This window comes from Chiloscyllium punctatum, chromosome 42 (genome assembly GCF_047496795.1).
Source record: "Chiloscyllium punctatum isolate Juve2018m chromosome 42, sChiPun1.3, whole genome shotgun sequence".
In the NCBI taxonomy this organism is placed as follows: domain Eukaryota; kingdom Metazoa; phylum Chordata; class Chondrichthyes; order Orectolobiformes; family Hemiscylliidae; genus Chiloscyllium; species Chiloscyllium punctatum.
In genome coordinates this window covers 11,579,451-11,592,161 of record NC_092780.1, presented here as the reverse complement: position 1 = coordinate 11,592,161, position 12,711 = coordinate 11,579,451, and the positions used below count along the sequence as shown (strand labels likewise).

Sequence of the window (12,711 nt, the reverse complement as noted above, 5' to 3'; positions counted from 1 at the left end):
TCGACAACATAATACAGCAGAAACTCCAAGCCTTTTTTTTTGAAACGCCTGCGCACTTGCTACAGTTCTGAATCTCGCCTTTAACAGCTTGACAAGGAAGAAAAAAAATGACTGCCGACTTTTAAATCACGATAGTCAAATAAACATATGACAAAGAGCAAATCGAAAAGCCCTTGGGGTATAAGAAGGTAAATACTGGACTGGATGTTTTAAGCGGGCGGGACATTTACTGCTCTGAGGTCCAAACAAAGCTCTCACAGAGAGAGAGAGCGCGAGAGAGAGAGAGAGAAATATGGCTGAGCTATTTTTGCTGTCTGAAGTGAAGGATTGGAGAGAGGGTGGTTCATTTTCACTACAGATTGTTGCTCTACACTCGTTGTTCGTTACCCTACAGATTTGTGAAAGGTTGGACTCACGTGTTGCTGACTTATCCCAGGATCTCATCTGACTGTAGCAGGCTGACTCTCGCCAGCTGTCTCTTTGTAAGTTACATCGAGACGGACAATGTTGCAATTTCAGTCGCAGCTGATGAGCCACATGGTGGCGCAGACCAAACTCCCCTACAGTACAGTATCATTCATGAGACGTTTCAACAAAAAAAAAGGCAATTCTCTTTGTATCCCCACCAAACTCCACAGTGACAACACATTTTGAATTTCAATTTACCTTTTTCTTCCAAATTAGCTCGAGGAGAGAGGGAGTGGGTACCGGACGCTCAACCCACTAAGCAGTTGAAAGAGCCGAGTGTTACTCCAAGAGTCGAGCAGTCTGGCAGTAAAGCCGTCCTGTGAAAAGATCGCTTCGGCAGTCCGCTGCCATCTTCGGCATTCTGATAGAAGTGGGCGGTTTGTTTACATCAGGGATTTCCAAGACTGAAATTCTGGCTGGCAACCTCTCTCTTAAAGAGAGAATGTCCGCTTTGAATGGAGATGAAACAAAATAGAGGGGGAAAAATCAGTCCGGTAGACCCAATATAATTGCAACATCGAAATGCCCATAAAAACTAAATTAAACAATTGCTATCTTCAGATTCATCGTCAAATCTGCTTCAGCACCTTTTATTAACAAGAAAAATTCCTTCCTCTAAATGTAACTCATCAATTTCCCTACACAAAGGTGTCCCTTTAAAAAAAATAGAGGCGAGTCATTCCCTAATGCAATATTTCCAGTTCAGTTTGGGAAAAAAATGTTAAATCCTTGTCATTTTGATTTTTTTTTAAAGTTGCAGATATAGCAGAGGAAGAAGTCCGAATGAAGAATGGTGGTTGTTCAAAGTACTTCTCAATGTGTCAAAAATTTAAATATTTTGATCTTTTAGCGATTTTGATGCGCGGAAAGAGCCATTATTTTCGGTCTTCTTTCATCCAAGTCATCGCTGTACCTGGGAGTGGTTTTCCATGGGAGCTTTTTTTTTCAGACGTGATCCTTAAGCTTTTCGGTCCCGGGACTTATGTTTTCTGGGATTGAAAAAGGCTGCAGTTACAACACCGCCCATCCTCATGGCAGGTAATTTCCAACCCAATAGCTATCAGCCAGAGGTAAAAGAACAATCAAAAACTACAGCTGAAATTTAAATAAAGAACATTTTGCAATTACACGCCAAGCGAGGCAACGTTTGGGGGAGAGGGATGGGGAGGGAGGATACGAGAAGAAGTACCGATTTACAGAATTGTCACAGTACAGAAGGAAGTCAAGATTTAGAGTGGTGCTGGAAAAGCACATCTTCCGAGGAGCAAGATGAAGGGTTGTTACCCGAAACGTCGATTTTCCTGCTCCTCGGATGCTGCCTGATCTGCTGTGCTTTTCCAGCACCACTCTAACCGTGACTCTGATCTCCAGTATCTGCAGTACCCACTTCTGCCACAGCACTGAAGGAAGCCTTTCGGCCCGTCGTCGCAGTACTAGCTCTCCAAAGGAACAATGCATGCATATTCCCCGCCTACCTGCCATAATCCTCCGCATTCCTCCACTTCAGATAACCGCAAGTGAGGTCAACAATGGGTCATTCAGCACCCGGTGACAACTTGTGAGTCACAAACAGTCCGCATGCAGAGCTTTGAAGCCTTTTCACGTGCATTTATACAGCTGTCTTTCGCTCTCGGATGCCCCAAACCGCTTTAAAAAAGATACTTTTGTTTTTTTTAATGGAGAAAGACTGCAGAAAACTGCAGTACAGAGGGAATTGGGGGCCCTGCCCATGAACCACGAAAATCTTGCGTACAAGTTCAATGCCTGGTCGGGAAGCTATTATTTTCCGACCTCCTTCCCTTCACTTCTGTCCAATCGACAGAATTGTTACACTACAGAAGTAGGCAATTTGGCCCATAGTGTTGTGCGACCTTTCCACACGAGCAATGTTCATCTCGTGCCACTCCCCAACTTGTGCCCCATATCCTTGCATTTTTTTTCTTTTGCAATTAATGATCCAATTCCCTTTGAAAGCCACTATTGAATCTGCCTCCACCGCAGTCTCCGGCAGTACATTCCAGACTTTAACCACTCACTGTGCAAATAACTTCCCCCCCCCCCCCCCCCTCCTTCTGTCACCAATTATTCTCTGTCAATCATCATTCCTTCAGCAGTCCACCGTTCACCGTCACTGCACATATTATCACCCCTGGAATTACTTGGGGATGGCGAGACAACAATTGAAATTCACTTCGTATCCAGTGTTCTTCCTAACCACATATCGAACCACCGTTAAGTGTGGCATCTCCATCAAGTTGGCTGAGATGTCTGTTTGTCTCGAAGAGAAAACTAGGTAAAAACAATGACTGCAGATGCTGGAAACCAGATTCTGGATTAGTGGTGCTGGAAGAGCACAGCAGTTCAGGCAGCATCCAAGGAGCTTCGAAATCCACATTGAAGGGCTTTTTCCTTACTGCGCATCGAAGAGAAAACTGCTTGATGATGGTTTTTGAAGATCCCATCACAAAAAAAGAAAGTTTGGAGAGAAAGATGAAGTTTGAGCTTCATCCCATGCAGTTATGGCACAGTGGCTCAGTGGTTGCTTCACAGCACTTAGGGACATGGGTTTGATTCCAGCCTCGGGAGACCGTCTGTGTGGAGTCTGTACATTCTCCTTGTGTGTGCTTTCCTCCCACAGTCACAAAGGTGTGCAAGTTAGGTGGATTGGCCATATGAAATTGCCCTGTCGTGTCCAGGTTCGATTAGCCATGGGAAATGTGTGTATTAAATGATATGATTACGGGCTGGGTCTGAGTGGGCTGTTCTCTGGAGGGTCAGTGGAGACTCAATGGGCCAAATGGCCTCTGCCCACACTGAAGGGATTCTATGATGCATGACGCATGACTATGTGCTGCAGGGATGTATACTGAGACAAGTATCAACTGAAGCCAAAGGACCATCTATTCAGTGAAAAATGCTCTTTGGCCTGCCTAAAATATGGTTTTCCAATGCAAAAAAAATGTCCTCATCCAAGTGTACATAGTGCCACATTCCAAAGTTCAGAATAACATGCTGAGGTACTCACCAAAGCCTGGGGCAGCTCCCTGGAGGTAACATGGGAAAAGGTCACTGTCTGAGGCCTTTAAATCATAGTGTTGGAAACTGTGGAGAACCCTTAGTGCTGTCTGCGAACATTGAATGTACATTATGGTTATCAAGAGTATTGTATCAATGCACATCAGATTGGTGCATGCTGAATGGAACTAAGTTTATTATTTTATTGCATGTGGTGTAAATTTCAAAGTGAAATTAGTTGCTTTTTAGTCTTGAACCAGAATGTATATTGTAAATATTCATCCTGTTACTATCATACTGAGGCAACTAAATGGATCACATTGTATGGGGACAAGATGAATTTTATTGCATTTAATGAAATTTTCAAATGAAATTTGTAATGTATGCTTAGAAATTTTTGTCAATAAAATATACATATGGGAATAAAGCTGAAAATGTGTTGCTGGAAAAGCGCAGCAGGTCAGGCAGCATCCAAGGAACAGGCGAATCGACGTTTCGGGCATCAGCCCTTCTTCAGGAATGAGGAAAGTGTGTCCAGCAGGCTAAGATAAAAGGTAGGGAGGAGGGACTTGGGGGAGGGGCGTTGGGAATGCGATAGGTGGAGGGAGGTCAAGGTGAGGGTGATAGGCCGGAGTGGGGTGGGGGCGGAGAGGTCAGGAAGAAGATTGCAGGTTAGGAAGGCGGTGCTGAGTTCGAGGGATTTGACTGGGACAAGGTGGGGGGAGGGGAAATGAGGAAACTGGAGAAATCTGAGTTCATCCCTTGTGGTTGGAGGGTTCCCAGGCGGAAGATGAGGCACTCTTCCTCCAACTGTCGTGTTGCCATGGTCTGGCAATGGAGGAGTCCAAGGACCTGTATGTCCTTGGTGGAGTTGGAGGGGGACTTGAAGTGTTGAGCTACGGGGTGGTTGGGTTGGTTGGTCCGGGTGTCCCAGAGGTGTTCTCTGAAACGTTCCGCAAGTAGGTGGCCTGTCTCCCCAATATAGAGGAGGCCACATCGGGTGCAGCGGATGCAATAGATGATGTGTGTGGAGGTGCAGGTGAATTTGTGGCGGATATGGAAGTGTCCCTTGGGGCCTTGGAGGTGGGAGGTGTGGGCGCAAGTTTTGCATTTCTTGCGGTTGCAGGGGAAGGTGCCGGGAGTGGAGGTTGGGTTGGTGGGCGGTGTGGACCTGACGAGAGAATAAAGCCAAACTTCATTTTCCCTCCTTTATCCATCATGCATTATTTTACTTCAGGTGATATAGCAAAGGCAAGGCATTATCTTTTTACAGATGTAGTGTACAAGGAAGTATTGCATATATAAAATACCTTTCACAACTTCAGGATGTCACAAAGTGCCATTGTCAGCTCACACATTTGACATGCAGCAATGAAAAATTCTAAAGGACTACAACACTAAGTGCTATACAACTAATAAAATATTTTCAAAGTACCTAAAATGTTGTCCTGGAGCTTTGTGCTTGCAGCTTATTCATCTGACAGGCTACTGCAAACTGTAAATAGAACAAATCAATGAATTGTAAGACAGCAATACAATTGAAGTATGGGTGACACTTGGGACTATGATTTTGCTGTTACAGGGCATCTAATAGCATCTGCACTTCATTAGAATTTTCATTACTTGTTTAGAATCTGACAATCGCTCCATAGCAAATTTTTGGAAGTCCAAGCTGACAATGGCACAGTGAGAAATAATTGACCTCAAATTTAAATGAGCAGTGCAAACAATTGTATATATCCTTAACCAATGAAATTGAAGGACTGTGAAATTAATAGCATGAGTGATAAGAAAGAAATGTAAATTAGAGTGGGTGTGAATTCAATGTCAAATCAGGCATATATCAAGAAATAAAGAGAATGAAAAAGATTAAATTAGGAGGGTGGAAAAACAGACTGAAAAGGGGATGTAAGAAAGTCGTAATTTATAATTTTTCATTTTTTAAAATCTTCAATCACAACTAAAACCTAATGGAATAAGACTTCAGACTCAGTGTGGTTATTTAGCACTTATTGTGTGAATAATTGACACATTTACTGAAATAAATACTGTTTAACTATATGTGCTGAGTTTAATTCTTCATATCCATATGAACTCATTCAGTTCAATGCATTTCAATCCATAAATATGGAAGTGTGAGAGAACAAGAAAGAAACAAAATGCAAATGTGAAAAAAATGTAAAAATTAATACGGCAGTGAGTTGTCCTTTTTGCGAAGCTTGGGGCCCAATTATACAGTTTTGTCCAATATGCTATGAATTTTAACTTATAAGAACAAGATTAAGTTGGAACAACAAATTAGATTATTTAAATTGTGCTTTTTTTGGCATGATTTAAAGTATTGAAGTGATTATTTATATGCCTTTTCCCTGTCCCTTCCAATGAGTTACCTTGCCGTGCTTTACTTGCCTCTGCCCTGCTACCTATGCTGTCTGACTTTCTGTCTTTATCTGCTTCAATCACTTTCATTTCATTTCACTTTGTGGGATTGATTTGCTCAGTCAGCTAATGCATTGTTCAAATAACACCAACAAGTTCAGATTCAATTGTTGCTTTGGCTGAAGTAGCCTTAGTACCTCACCTCTTGTACCCACTCCCAAAAAGCAAAAAGCAAAAACTGTCAAGGAAAATGGCTCAGTATGACGCATCAGGAGGCAATGAACCATTGCACACATGAATGAATGAGTATTGCATAAACAGTCCAGGACATGAACACAATAAGATTGGAATAATGCAAACAAGGATTTAACTTGGCAGTGAGAGAAATTTCAGACAGACATTTTTAGCAGAAGTTTAAACCTTTTCACTTGCAACAACATAGCACTCATTTAATGTTCCTATCCACATTTTATTTCAGGGTTTTGTGACTTATGTTTCTTGCCCTGATTTTATGAAAATTCAAATTCAGTGTTTGAGTGTTCACAGCTTTGAGACTTTCTTGACTTCTGATAAGCTTTCAATATCCAGCATCAAGATTTACATTGGAATGTGAATCCAGTGTGGAGCTTAAATAAACAGCCTAGGAAGATCTCAGGTCCAATCCCTCAGTCAGTTGTCAAGATAGGATTAAGTTAAGGTTCTTAGTGCCCCTAGATTAAAGAAGTGTAAAGTCCTCCATAATGTATGTGGGATGAAAACAGCATCAGAGTCGAGCGTGTGGTGCTGGAAAAGCACAGCAGGTCAGGCAGCATCCGAGGAGCAGGAGAATCGACATTTCAGGCATAAGTCCTTCATCAGGAATAAGGCTTGTGGGCCCAGGGGCTGAGAGATAAATGGGATGGTGGAGGGGTTGGGGGAAAGGTAGCTGAGAATGTGATAGGTGAGGGAGAAGGTGAGAGTTCAGAGAGGGTGGGTGGAGTGGATAGATAGGAAAGGTGATGGTCAGGTCAGGAGGGCGGTGTTGAGTTCCTCCAGCCCATAATGCCTCATCTTCACCATGTTAACCCAGTCCCTGTACACATCCAGCCACGATGACGAAGGCCTCCAAGCCCTCCATTTCTTCCTCTCACGCTGTCCCAATCGCTATCCTTCCACCAACACCCTAATCCACCTGGCCGAACTGGTCTTCATCCTTAACAACTTTTCCTTCCAATCCTCCCATTTCCTCCGAAACAAAGGGGTTGCCATGGGCACCCACATGGGACCCAGCTATGCCTGACTCTTTGTCGGGTACGTGGAACAATCCATCTTCTGCAGTTACACTGGCACCACCCTCCACCTATTCCTCCACTATATCAATGACTGTATCGGCACTACCTCATGCTCCCATGAGGAGGTTGAACAGTTCATCAACTTCACCAACATCTTTCATCCCAACCTCAAATTCACCTAGACCATCTCAGACATCTCCCTCTCCTTCCTGGACCTCTCTATCTCCATCTCCAGCGACTGACTAACCACGGACATCTACTATAAGCCCACTGATTCCCACAGCTATCTAGACTGCACCTCCTCCCACCCTGACTCCTGTAAAAAAGCCATCCTTTTTCCCAATTCGTCTGCGTCCACCACATCTGTTCCCAGGATGACCAATTCCACCTTAGACAATCGCAGATAGCCTCCTTCTTCCAAGATTGCAATTTCCCTTCCCAAGTGGTTGATGATGCACTTCAGTGCATTTCCTCCATTTCCTGCACCACCGCCATTGAACCCCACCCCTCCCAATGCAACTAGGACAGAACCCACTGGTCCTCACCTTCTACCCCACCAACCTTCACCTACATCACATCATTCACTGCCATCTCCACCACCAACAAACCACCCCACCCTCCTCGCTTCTCTTGTCAGGTCCTCGGCCCAACCAGCCCACACCCCACTCCTGGCAGTTTCCCCTGCCACCGCAGGAAGTGCAAAACCAGTGCCCACACCACTCTCCTTACCTCCATCCAAAGTCCCAAAGGATTCTTCCATGTCCAACAGAAATTTACCTGCACTTTCACCAATGTTATCTACTCATCTGTTGCACCAGATGTGGTTTCCTCTACACCGGGGAGGCAGGACACCTACTTGTGGATTTTTTCAGAGAAGATCTCTGGGACACCCGCACCACTCAACCCCATCGCCCTGTGGCTGAACATTTCAACTCCCCATCCCACTCCATCAAAGACATGCAGGTTCTGGGCTCCCTCCATCACTATACCATTACCACCTGACACCTGGAGGAAGAATGCCTCATATTCCACCTTGGGACACTGCAACCACATGGGATCAATGTGGATTTCAACAGTTTCCTCATTTGCCTTCCCCCCACATTATCTCAATCCTAAGCCTCCATCTCGGCACCACTCTCCTGACCTGTCAATCACCTTTCCCATCTATCCTCTCCACTAACCTCTCCAACCTATCATCTTCTCCCTCGCCTTCACCTACCTATTGCATTCTCAGCTACCATACCCCCAACTCCATCCCCGTCCCATTTATCTCTCAGCCCCAGCCCTGCCCACAAACCATTGATTCTCCTGCTCCTCGGATGCTGCCTGACCTGCTGCCTGACCAGTACCACACTCTTGACTCTGATCTCCAGCATCTGCAGTCCTCACTTTCTCCTCCATGAAAACAGGATCTGACATTCTGTGATGTAACTGTAGTTGAATAACTTGATGATCTTACTTTTGAAGTACTGGCTAACTGGGTGAGTACTCAAGGTTATTCACTGCTAGCTGAATCAAAATCTAGCAAAAAGTTAATTCCTTAAGGAAAGAAAAGCACACGACAATAGGAGTAATAATGCACTTGTTGTCCAGCCTCATTTTTGAAAAAGCCAGTGATTCAATGCACTGAATGAAGGGGCATAGATTCATGCCCCTTGTGATTCCCTTGTACTTTGAGCTAATGATTTCAGCCATGGCATTGTAGGCGGGCATCCATGTGGAAACAAAACATCACTGCTGCAGGGAGGATGAGAAAAGCACCAGAGGGAGCATCCCATCTCGTGGTGCTCCCAATCGGACTAGGACTCTAAGCAGGTCATCAACTGTGAAAGGTTTGCAGAATTACAAATAAGCAAGCATAAAACAGATGAAAAATTGACTAAATTTGCTTGAGCAAATCATATGATTGAATATAAAATATTGCTAAACCCAAGACCATTCATTCTTTCCAGCTCAATATCCAACATTTCAATAACCCTTAAATTCTGCATCTCTCCTTCCCAGTTTCATGCATTACTCCAGACATATATCACTCTCCAGATGTACTAGATTTTTTTTGGTAACTGACTCGAAATTGCTGTTTGTTGGTTTGTGTTTATAACTTCTGTTCCTGCTATCCATCATTATTTAAAAGTAATATTCAGAATGTATCAAATCTAGGTGTCTCGAGGTTTTATTTACTTCCGCATTGCTTTTCTTGAACTATCGTCTCTCCAACCTGAAGAGAGTTAAAGCTTTGTTTAGCTTTGCTAACAGTTCACTCCACTCCCACTCTTTGGCATTATTCTTGTTGCTGTGCCCTCCCAGTTGCTTTCTATAATATGTCCTGTGGTATTGTGTTACTCTTCACACACTGAGCGACCAGCCTATTATAATCAAAGGAAAGGATCCAACTGCATGAAACTGTGAGAAACATGGTGTTCTTAGAAATTAAAATAGAACCACAGAGACTGTTCACATCCCACAACAGCCACAAGTTGAGAAAACAACTGGTGCAGCCTTTCATTTTTATACATTACAAGGCAGGATAGAGATTTCGAGCGTGGTGTTAGAAGATTTCATAATGGAAGAAAGAACTCAAGTCTAATAAAAAGAATTAAACACCAACTAAACAATCCTGAATCCATAAATCAGTTTTCTCCTTTCTATCATCAGCAATTTTTTTCGGGAATGATAAATCCTTCAGAGGAAAATTATCTAAAGCTCACCGGAGGAAAGATTTTATGTGGCTGCAGTTTCTTTGTCACGTTGTGCACATTGTGCAGGATTTTGTTATTTCAGGAATACTGTGAAAGCTCTTGAGAAGAATGGTTTCTGATTTTGCTGTGAATCATGATCAAGGGAGCTGCTTATTACTCGCAGTTATTTATAGAACAGTGAGCTGGATGTTTTTTCTCTTTATTGACTAAATCTGGATAATGACCCAGGGTTGCTGGACACCTAGGCAATGGGTGAATTGAATGGAAGATGAAATTAATTAGCAGCAGTAGTCTGCTGATATTGAGCTAGAGCTTTAGCAATCTGTAGATTTGTAGGAGGTAAGAAACACTAATCAGGTGAACAAAGTTTGAATTTCTAAAGCTTCTAGATTATAAAATAATATACTCAAGTGGGAGGCTATTCAGCATAACCCCAGGATTGAGTTGTGGTTAATCAGGCTGTTCAGATATCCCATGGAGCATCTTGGGTAGCACTTGAATCCAGGTCTTCGGGTTTAGAGGTACCTACCATTGCACCACAAGAACCTTTCAAATTTCACCATCCGCCATGGTAGGAATCAAACCTATGCCTCCACAACATTACCATGGGGTCTGGATTACTAGTCCAATGGTATTACCATTATACCATCACCTCCCCTAACCCCATTCTTAGAGATAGTTTTAATCAACCAGTTCAGACATATTGTGAAAACATAGAATCATAGAATCCTTGCAATGTGGAAGCAGGCCTGTTGGCCCATCAAGTTCACACCAACCCTCTGAAGACCATTCCACCTAGACCTACAGGCCCAATCCCTGTCACACTAGTTCCCATGTCTAATCCCCTTACCTATACATCCCTGGGCACAATGGACAATTTAGCATGGCCAATCCACCTAATCTGCAGACCTTTGGACTACGGGAGTAAACTGGAGCACCCCAAGGAAACCCACAGAGACATGGAGAGAAATACAAACTCCATACAGACAGTCACCTGAAGGTGGAATCGGACCCAATTCCTTGCCACTGTGAGGCAGCAGTGATAGCCACCGAACCACTGAGCTGCCCAATATTATGGCAAAAGTGAGGACTGTAGATACTGGAAACCAGAGTCTAGATTAAAGTGGTGCTAGAAAAGCACAGCAGATCAGGCAGCATCCGAGGAGCAGGAAAATCGACATTTTGGGCAAAAGCCCTTCATTAGGAATGTCAATATTATGGCATATATGGTCACTAATAGAGAAGGAACCTGGCCATCCTTACCTGGTCTGGCCTACAATGTAGTTCACTCTTACTGCTGTCCAGGCAATAAATGCTGGCCTAGTCAGCGACACCCATATTCCATGAATGAATTAAAAAAGACACACCTTTGGAGCAGAAACGAAAACAGAACTGGTTGGAAACATTCAGCAGGTCTGGCAGCTTCTATGGAGAGAGTTTAGAGTTAACGTTTCGGATCGAGTGACCCTTCCTCAGAACTACATTAATGTTAATTCTGATTTCTCTCCACAGATGCTGCCAGACCTGCTCAGCATTTCAGCTATTTCTGGTTTTGCTTCTGATCTACAGTATCTGCAGTTTTAAAAAAAATTTTACACCTTTGGAGCAGGCGGGAATCAATCCTGGGCTTTCTGGCCCATAAGTAGAGATACTGTCATGACACCACATGAGGCCCAACATCAGGACTTGAAGCTTGCACCAACAGTAGCTGTACAGAGAAGATTGTTAAGCATCTGATTACTAGTTAAATTGCTAGCTGGCCTCGAAGGAGGAGATTGCACAACATCTTGGAGACCGTGAGTAATTTTTTTTAGATTAGATTAGATTCCCTACAGTGTGAACAGGCCCTTTGGCCCAACCAGTCCACACTGACTCTCCAAAGACCCAGACCCATTTCTCTCTGACTAATGCACCTAACACTATGGGCAATTTAGCATGGCCAGTTCACCTGATCTGCACATCTTTGGATTGTGGGAGGAAACCGGAGCACCCGGAGGAAAACCACACAGATGCAGGGAGAATGTGCAAACTCCACACAGACAGTTGCCCAAGGCTGGAATCGAACCTGGGACCCTGGTGCTGTGAGCCACTGTGTGGTGAAACAAAAACATTGAGAGGAATGTGAAAACATTTTGGGATATATGAGAAAGCAAAACAAACTGAAAATAAATTGATGATTCAAATTTGAATCAATATCCTTGCCTGTCAGTGGCCAATATTGCACTGTACTGTCACCTTATAATTCATGCTCACCCCTTGGAGTGGAGCTTGAATCCACAGCCTTCTGACTTACAGGTGAGTGTGTTGGCGGCCGAGTCACAGTTAACATAGTTAGGCTTAATGTCTCTTCCAAAGGACACTTCCTGCAGCAGTTGTATTTGCATAGCAGTGAAACACCTTCATTGACAGTGAGAGAATTGATCCTGCCCAACAATTGAAAAGAAATGAGGGTGCTGCCTGAATAAATCGAGAAGGCTGTTTCAGACCAGAGGCTCAAGGTGACTGAAAACTTTGGGAGATCTCAGAAAAACAAAAAGTGTGCAGCGGTTGATGGTCAAGTGGAATTTTTGAACCACTCAGTTGAACTGAATTAGCCTAAATTATTTGCTGAAATCCTGGAACACAGCTTGATCTTTCCAAGTTGGACATCAAAAGAACAGAAAAAAAAAATAGGAGAAGAAGAATGGCCGTTCAAGCCTGCTCCAAAACTCAATAAGCTCATGGTTGATCTTTGACCTCAATTCCACCTTCCTGGCCACTTCATATTATAAGTTTGATTCCTGAAATTGAAATTTAGGATCACAGAAACTATAGTGCACCTTGTAGATGGTATACACTGCTGCCTCTGGTTGTGGAGGGAGTCAATGTTCAAACTGGTG

At 43.6% G+C, this 12,711-nt stretch overlaps 1 protein-coding gene across 3 annotated transcripts in view; it reads right to left on the bottom strand.

The window, feature by feature from the left end:
* Window positions 1-1,442, bottom strand: part of LOC140465730 (TANK-binding kinase 1-binding protein 1-like) — a 131,942-nt gene extending 130,500 nt beyond the window's left edge. The window contains exons 1-2 of one of the 3 annotated variants that reach the window (XM_072561397.1): window positions 667-1,442; window positions 417-560 (exon numbers count right to left, since the gene is read on the bottom strand). The gene's annotated coding sequence lies outside the window, so the exon portion shown is untranslated. The remainder of the gene's footprint in view (window positions 1-416; window positions 561-666) is intronic. The other 2 variants (XM_072561399.1, XM_072561398.1) reach the window with 2 other exon arrangements.
* Window positions 1,443-12,711: the final 11,269 nt, after the last annotated feature.